The following is an 8558-nucleotide window of genomic DNA, read 5'->3' as shown; positions in this document are numbered from 1 at the left end:
CCCTCCTCTCGAGCTCGTTCGCTCAAATCTTAGACTTTGGCGAAATTTCGCCAAATTCGTCATTTTCGTCGTTTTCGTCGAATTCGCCGCTTTCGTGGTACCCCTCCTCTCGAGCTCGCTCGCTCAAATCTTAGACTTTGGCGAAATTTCGCCAAATTCGTCATTTTCGTCGAATTCGTCGAATTCGCCGCTTTCGTGGTACCCCTCCTTTGGAGCTCGTTCGCTCAAATCTTAGACTTTGGCGAAATTTCGCCAAATTCGTCATTTTCGTCGAATTCGTCGTTTTCGTCGAATTCGCCGCTTTCGTGGTACCCCTCCTCTCGAGCTCGTTCTTTCAAATCTTAGACTTTGGCGAAATTTCGCCAAATTCGTCATTTTCGTCGAATTCGTCGTTTTCGTCGAATTCGCCGCTTTCGTGGTACCCCTCCTTTTGAGCTCGTTCGCTCAAATCTTAGACTTTGGCGAAATTTCGCCAAATTCGTCATTTTCGTCGAATTCATCGAATTCGTCGTTTTTGTCGAATTCGCCGCTTTCGTGGTACCCCTCCTCTCGAGCTCGTTCGCTCAAATCTTAGACTTTGGCGAAATTTCGCCAAATTCGTCATTTTCGTCGAATTCGTCGTTTTCGTCGAATTCGCCGCTTTCGTGGTACCCCTCCTCTCGAGCTCGTTCGCTCAAATCTTAGACTTTGGCGAAATTTCGCCAAATTCGACATTTTCGTCGAATTCGTCGTTTTCGTCGAATTCGCCGCTTTCGTGGTACCCCTCCTCTCGAGCTCGTTCGCTCAAATCTTAGACTTTGGCGAAATTTCGCCAAATTCGTCATTTTCGTCGAATTCGTCGTTTTCGTCGAATTCGCCGCTTTCGTGGTACCCCTCCTCTCGAGCTCGTTCGCTCAAATCTTAGACTTTGGCGAAATTTCGCCAAATTCGACATTTTCGTCGAATTCGTCGTTTTCGTCGAATTCGCCGCTTTCGTGGTACCCCTCCTCTCGAGCTCGTTCGCTCAAATCTTAGACTTTGGCGAAATTTCGCCAAATTCGACATTTTCGTCGAATTCGTCGTTTTCGTCGAATTCGCCGCTTTCGTGGTACCCCTCCTCTCGAGCTCGTTCGCTCAAATCTTAGACTTTGGCGAAATTTCGCCAAATTCGTCATTTTCGTCGTTTTCGTCGAATTCGCCGCTTTCGTGGTACCCCTCCTCTCGAGCTCGTTCGCTCAAATCTTAGACTTTGGCGAAATTTCGCCAAATTCGTCATTTTCGTCGAATTCGTCAAATTCGCCGCTTTCGTGGTACCCCTCCTCTTGAGCTCGTTCGCTCAAATCTTAGACTTTGGCGAAATTTCGCCAAATTCGTCATTTTCGTCATTGCGTGCATTTCTGGACATATCTCGACTTCACTGGAGCTAATTCATTAGTCCTCAAATATGGCTCTTTGAATCCATTCTTTTCCAATTCGATGGATTTAACGTTCAATTTGTGGTCTATTTTGGGTTGAAGTGAGCTTCAGAGGAGCGTTAGGGCGAACAGAACATATTCTTGTCCACAATCTGTCTTGATTTAATAAAAGGAGGCTACAGTCTGGCTGTCAAGAAAATTGAATGGGGTTGAGATTTTTTCTTTTTTTTGTTTTTTTTCTTTGAAGGACATGGGAGATTATTTGGCTTACTTTCAGTGGAAATGAAGTGCTTTCAATTTTATACTCATGGCTTTTATCCCTCCTACCTACCTACCTACCTACCTACCTACCTACCTACCTACCTACCTACCTACCTACCTACCTACCTACCCCCCCTCCCCCCCCCCTTCCATTTACTTTTGGTTAGTTTACCCAGGCTCCAACTCGCCATATCTACCGAACTTTGAATTCTAATGGCGCGCTCTAACTTGTAGAACAGAGGTGATCTAGTTTTTTATTTTGCTGTCTAAAGGAAGTTTGCCGGAGGACATCATTAAGTCCTATGAAGGTGGAAGTCTAACGATTTGCAAGTTTTGCGTCGGCTGTTATTGTACCTTAGAACAAAGCTTTAACGGGTTGAACTCTTGACTCGGTACAGTTTTGCTAGGTGCAAATAGCGTTGTGCTTGCTTTAGACGGCAAAGGTCTTCAGCCACATCAACTAGGACTCGGAACTAGACTTTAGGGCTGATTTGAAGGCGGTCATGGCGATATTCGGCTTGAACTCTTCCTTGGCTGGAGACTTAGAAAAATTCTGTTGTAATGTCCGGGGGTATTGGTTCCCTTTATAACGATTTTTTCCACATCCGGGGTATTACATTGTGAATAAGATGGAAAGGTTGCAAAGAGCGCAGCTGATGGTCGAAAGGAAATCACTTCAAACCCTTATGTGAGTAGAATTCTCTTCATTTGATGATTATTTTGCCGTTTGGCTAAGCTAGCAATCAGAGCGGCCTGTGATTCGATAGTCAGCAGCAATTCGATATGCGGGGTTTCCGGCCGTGAATTGACATGAACTATGACCGAATGGTCTCGCTGAGTCATGAATTATTTAGTTATTTTAATCCCGAATTCGTTGAAAATGAAGCTATCGTCGATGTAAAATGCTTTCTGATAGTTCATTTTAGACCATGCATGGATTTAGAAAGCTTTAGTCCATCTCTCGCTCCGGCGCTTTAAAAATTTGTTTTCATTTGATGTTATTTCATGTTGTAAACAAGTTAATTAAATTGGTAGAATTCATGATTTGAACAAAATGCCTTAAATGCAGTCTTTTTGGTTCATAAAGAGATTTATTAGAGTAATTTACGTTAAACATGAGCTACAACTAGTCGATTCATGCAAAGCTTCTTGCAAAAATATGTCTTTAGAACTAGAGCTGTGTCAAAATCTTTAGACACCTTTTATTAAATCAAGACAGATTTATTAAGTCCAAAAAATCAAGAATATTACAGGTGTAGAAAACTACTATATAAACTTATTGTCCAAGTCTCAGGTCAGTACGTTATTCCGTACTCGAGTTGTCCATCAAAATGTTTCACGCAAATTTAGAGAGCACAGTATGGAAACGCTATGCTGGAGTCCAACTGCTTGGACTCCAACATGGCGGCCGGAAATCAATGCCGAAAACATATGGCATTAAATTCTGCTTTAAAAAGCGGTCAGATCACCCTCATGAATAAGTAAGCATTCAGATAAACACTTCTCGAAAAACCTCAACTATTCAGATTGGTAAAAATCACAGGATGAGGCATTTTTTTAAAGAGAACGTGACAGCCTTCTGGCGCCATCTTTGATCTCGTGTGGCGTGAAACTCCGAAATTCAAAATGCTCTATCTAAAAGACGGCCAATGCTATCGAGCTTAAAACCTTCAACAAGATATATATTAAGGACTTCTAATAGCCAAAGAAGGATAAAAACTCAGGGGTCTTGCCATTCTGGATTTTAGAATTTTTATGACGTCACGTAAAAACCAAGAATAAATTCTAAATGAGGCCCTCCCAGCCAGTATCATGGTAACAGTTCCGACAAGCGAGTGAGGTGCGGTATTGCGGAATATCAAAATATCAAATCTTTCTATCATTTTTGATAAATCAAATATTTTCTTATACATTTCTTCTATTTTTTTTTGATAATATCATGATATTTTGAGGGTGATACAAGGCAATGATATTTTGATATTCTCCAGTGCACAAGATACCAGAATATCATGATATTATCAAAATCTCATGATATTCTCAAAATATCAAAAAGAGTATCAAACTCTCAAGAGTTTGATAAGAAGACTATATCTCTGATAGGGTTTTATATTTTGATATATCATGATATTATCAAAATCTCATGATATTCTCAAAATGTCAAGAGGTGTCTTAAAATTATCAAGTGTTTGTTAAGGTCAAGTGATATGTTGTGAGGTTTGATATTTTGATATATCATGATATTATCAAAATGTCATGATATTCTCAAAATATCAAAGAGAGTATCAAAATCTCAAGAGTTTGATAAGAAGACTATATCTCTGATAGGGTTTGATATCTTGATATATCATGAAATTATCAAAATCTCATGATATTCTCAATATATCAAGAAGTCTCTCACGATATCAAGTGTTTGCTAAGGTAAAGTGATGTTGTGAGGTTTGATATTTTGATATATCATGATATTATCAAAATATCAAAGAGAGTATCAAAATCTCAAGAGTTTGATAAGAAGACTATATCTCTGATAGGGTTTGATATCTTGATATATCATGAAATTATCAAAATCTCATGATATTCTCAATATATCAAGAAGTCTCTCACGATATCACGTGTTTGCTAAGGTAAAGTGATGTTGTGAGGTTTGATATTTTGATATATCATGATATTATCAAAATGTCATGATATTCTCAAAATATCAAAGAGAGTATCAAAATCTCAAGAGTTTGATAAGAAGACTATATCTCTGATAGGATTTGATATCTTGATATATCATGATATTATCAAAATCTCATGATATTCTCAATATATCAAGAAGTCTCTTACGATATCAAGTGTTTGCTAAGGTAAAGTGATATGTTGTGAGGAATGATATTTTGATATATCATGCCGATATTATAAAAATGTCATGATATTCTCAAAATATCAAAGAGAGTATCAAAATCTCAAGAGTTTGATTAGAAGACTATTCACTGATAGGGTTTGATATTTTGATATATCATGATATTATCAAAATCTCATGATATTCTCAAAATGTCAAGAGGTCTATCAAAATTATCAAGTGTTTGTTAAGATCAAGTGATATGTTGTGAGGTTTGATATTTTGATATATCATGATACTATCAAAATCTCATGATATTATCAAAATGTCAAGAGGTCTATCAAAATTATCAAGTGTTTGCTAAAGTCAAGGGAGAAGTGGCCGGCTTCGATTGACTGTAAAAGAGAAACATATTTATTTTAAGAAAATACTAGGAATATCGTTTGACAAAATAATCATTATTATAATGGAAAATTATGAAAACTAAATTTATTTGATGTTATGGAAAGTTATTAATTAATATAACGAGTATTAGCGTACGCTTAATAAAATTAATTCGATTTGAACCCTCTGTTTGTGATAAATTAGGCGACTCATGTGTAGCGCGCTTTCTTCGGCCTTCGGCTCATGGATTAAAGAACGAGGTATATTCATGTGTAGTGTGCTTGTTTCGGTTCATGGATTAAAGAACGAGGAATATTCATGTGTAGCGCGCTTTCTTCGGCTCATGGATTAAAGAACGAGATATATATTAATTTGTAGTGTGCTTGTTTCGGCTCATGGATTAAAGAACGAGGTATATTCATGTGTAGTGTGCTTGCTTCGGTTCATGGATTAAAAAACGAGGACTATACATGTGTAGCGCGCTTTCTTCGGCTCATGGATTAAAGAACGAGATATATATTCATGTGTAGCGCGCTTGTTTCAGTTCATGGATTAAAGAACGAGATATATTAATGTGTAGTGTGCTTGTTTCGGCTCATGGATTAAAGAACGCGGTATATTCATGTGTAGCGCGCTTGTTTCAGTTCATGGATTAAAGAACGAGATATATTCATGTGTAGTGTGCTTGTTTCGGCTCATGGATTAAAGAACGAGGTATATTCATGTGTAGCGCGCTTGTTTCAGTTCATGGATTAAAGAACGAGATATATTCATGTGTAGTGTGCTTGTTTCGGCTCATGGATTAAAGAACGAGATATATTCATGTTTAGTGTGCTTGTTTCGGCTCATGGATTAAAGAACGAAATATATTCATGTGTAGTGTTGATATTATGGTAAAATCCAGATTTGATAATATCATGATAATATCAAAATAACATGATGATATCAAGATTTGATAATATCATGATAATATCAAAATATCACGGCACCATCGTGTTATCAAATATGATATCATGGTAATATCCAGATTTGATAATATCATGATAATATCAAAATATCAAGATACCATCGTGTTATCAAATATGATATCATGGTAATATCCAGATTTGATAATATCATGATAATATCAAAATAACATGATGATATCAAGATTTGATAATATCATGATAATATCAAAATATCAAGGCACCATCGTGTTATCAAATATGATATCATGGTAATATCCAGATTTGATAACATCATGATAATATCAAAATAACATGATGATATCAAGATTTGATAATATCATGATAATATCAAAATATCACGATACCATCGTGTTATCAAATATGATATCATGGTAATATCCAGATTTGATAATATCATGATAATATCAAAATAACATGATGATATCAAGATTTGATAATATCATGATAATATCAAAATATCAAGGCACCATCGTGTTATCAAATATAATATCAAGGTGATATCCAGATTTGATAATATCATGATAATATCAAAATATCAAGATACCATCGTGTTTTGATAATATCATGATAATATCAAAATATCACGACACCATCGTGTTATCAAATATGATATCATGGTAATATCCAGATTTGATAATATCATGATAATATCAAAATAACATGATGATATCAAGATTTGATAATATCATGATAATATCAAAATATCAAGGCACCATCGTGTTATCAAATATAATATCAAGGTGATATCCAGATTTGATAATATCATGATAATATCAAAATATCAAGATACCATCGTGTTTTGATAATATCATGATAATATCAAAATATCACGACACCATCGTGTTATCAAATATGATATCATGGTAATATCCAGATTTGATAATATCATGATAATATCAAAATATCAAGATATCGAGAGAGAATGATAATATCAGAAGCTTTCTGATATTTTGATATTCTGCAATCCCGCACCTTAGTGCGACAAGCGACATGGCCCGGTGAACTTGAGTAGCGACAACACATAAAATAAATTCGCGACAAAAGACAACCCTTCTCGGCAAAAATTCCAACAGCGACATCAAGGCAGAAAAACATGGGACAAAGAACAGCGGTTTGGTGTATTTTTAATTCGTTTGAAGACCAAGAATGGTCAAGAATGAGGCTGAAGTAATCTCTTGTGCTATAAAAACGGGACATTCGAACGATCCTCCTACGATCTCCTACCCCTTCCCCGCTGAAAAGTCTTATTGACATCTGATACGGTCGAACTTAAATTCTGACAAAGACAAACCATTTTCCTTTCAATTTCCGACAGGGACGTGAAGTGCGATAAAACAGCGACACGGGACATTAATTCAGATCTAGATAAGCAACACGGGACCCCCCCCCCCCCCCCCTCGGCAACCTCCCCCCAGAATTGATAGAAATTGAAGAATTTTGGAAAATGAATTGAAATAGTATTGAGTTGTTGTTTGCAGTTGTCATCGAAACGTGCATGCCGATTTTTAAATCTCCTTGCTGCTGGAAGATCGCTAGCTTGCTGCATGCTTGCTAAAGTCTCCTATTTCCTTTGCTGCGAAGCAAAGGAAATACTAAGGATGAGACGATCAGCAAGCCACTGTGATCACATCCCTTAGCAATCTTTATTTCTTTATTTTCATTTCAGGAACGAAGTTTAGACTCAAGGAAAGTTGAAATGCTGATGAACTGTTTAGAAACTTAAAAGGACATTTGGTCTGTTGAGCCTCTCTATGGGTATTTCCGAACAAATCGAAGAAACGAAGATCACCGCGGAAAAAACGAAGATCTTAAGATTGAAGCGAAGATCTGAAATTGACCAGAATTGCGTGATCACATATAAAACTGTCAGAACTCGTAAACACTACAGAAAATATCTGGAATTTCTGAATTTTGGCATTTGACCACATTTCACGAAAACTAAAACCGAACGAAGATAAAACGAAGATCTGCTTAAAAACACCGAAGATTTGCAAAAATATTGCGAAGAAAACGAAGACCATGGGTACCCATAGAGAGGCTCTCTGTTGGTCTGACTGGAATCAAAGTTTGCTTCAGTCCATAGGAACATGACCACTTTATTTCAGCAGAGTTTGGTTTTCCTGCGCGAAATACTCGAAAAGAAGATGTACCTTATTAATCGGGCACGGCCAATTCATGTTTTACCCTTTGGTTAGCCTGCGTAGCAGGCGCGTAGTTTCAAGCGCGTGTATGGGAAACGGGAAATACAGCCTTCTCGCGATCGCGCACTCTTTAAAACGCGCTGAAAACGTACACAGACAAATGCTACGCAGGCTACCCTTTGGTCTCAATAAGTGTAAATTCTAATTGCAATCGATGAAATTAAACTGGTTTACACGTATGCAAGCGAGCACTTGTGTTTGTTGTTTTCTATTGTTATTTTGCAGTTCTTAATAATCACCTCTGAAAACTATACTAAAACAATTATTCGCCTCAGGCTCCGTGATTATTGTTGAATAATCAGTTGTTAAATATTGAATATCACAAGAAAGATAGGCGAATGTTCAGTACAGGTCACGCTAAAAACTTCTACTAATCTGTTATTCTGTTGTATAGAATTTTTTGGACCAGCCTCTATCCTCTGAGTAAAGGGGCAAGACGTTCTTCGCCCTAAATTTGTTACTAGTCATAGTTATTTGATGGCATATGCTAACAGCTGAATTAACTTTTTTTGCACATTTTTTTACGTTGTAC

At 37.0% G+C, this 8558-nt stretch overlaps 1 protein-coding gene across 1 annotated transcript in view; it reads left to right on the top strand.

The window, feature by feature from the left end:
* LOC144633854 (uncharacterized) overlaps positions 1-8558 on the top strand; it is a 97508-nt gene that overhangs the window by 36894 nt on the left and 52056 nt on the right. The window lies entirely within an intron of this gene.

This window comes from Oculina patagonica, chromosome 12 (assembly GCF_052425735.1).
Source record: "Oculina patagonica isolate OP01 chromosome 12, crgOcupat, whole genome shotgun sequence".
Taxonomy (NCBI): domain Eukaryota; kingdom Metazoa; phylum Cnidaria; class Anthozoa; order Scleractinia; family Oculinidae; genus Oculina; species Oculina patagonica.
Note: the sequence above shows the minus strand (reverse complement) of the source record. Positions and strands in the feature narration are given on the sequence as shown.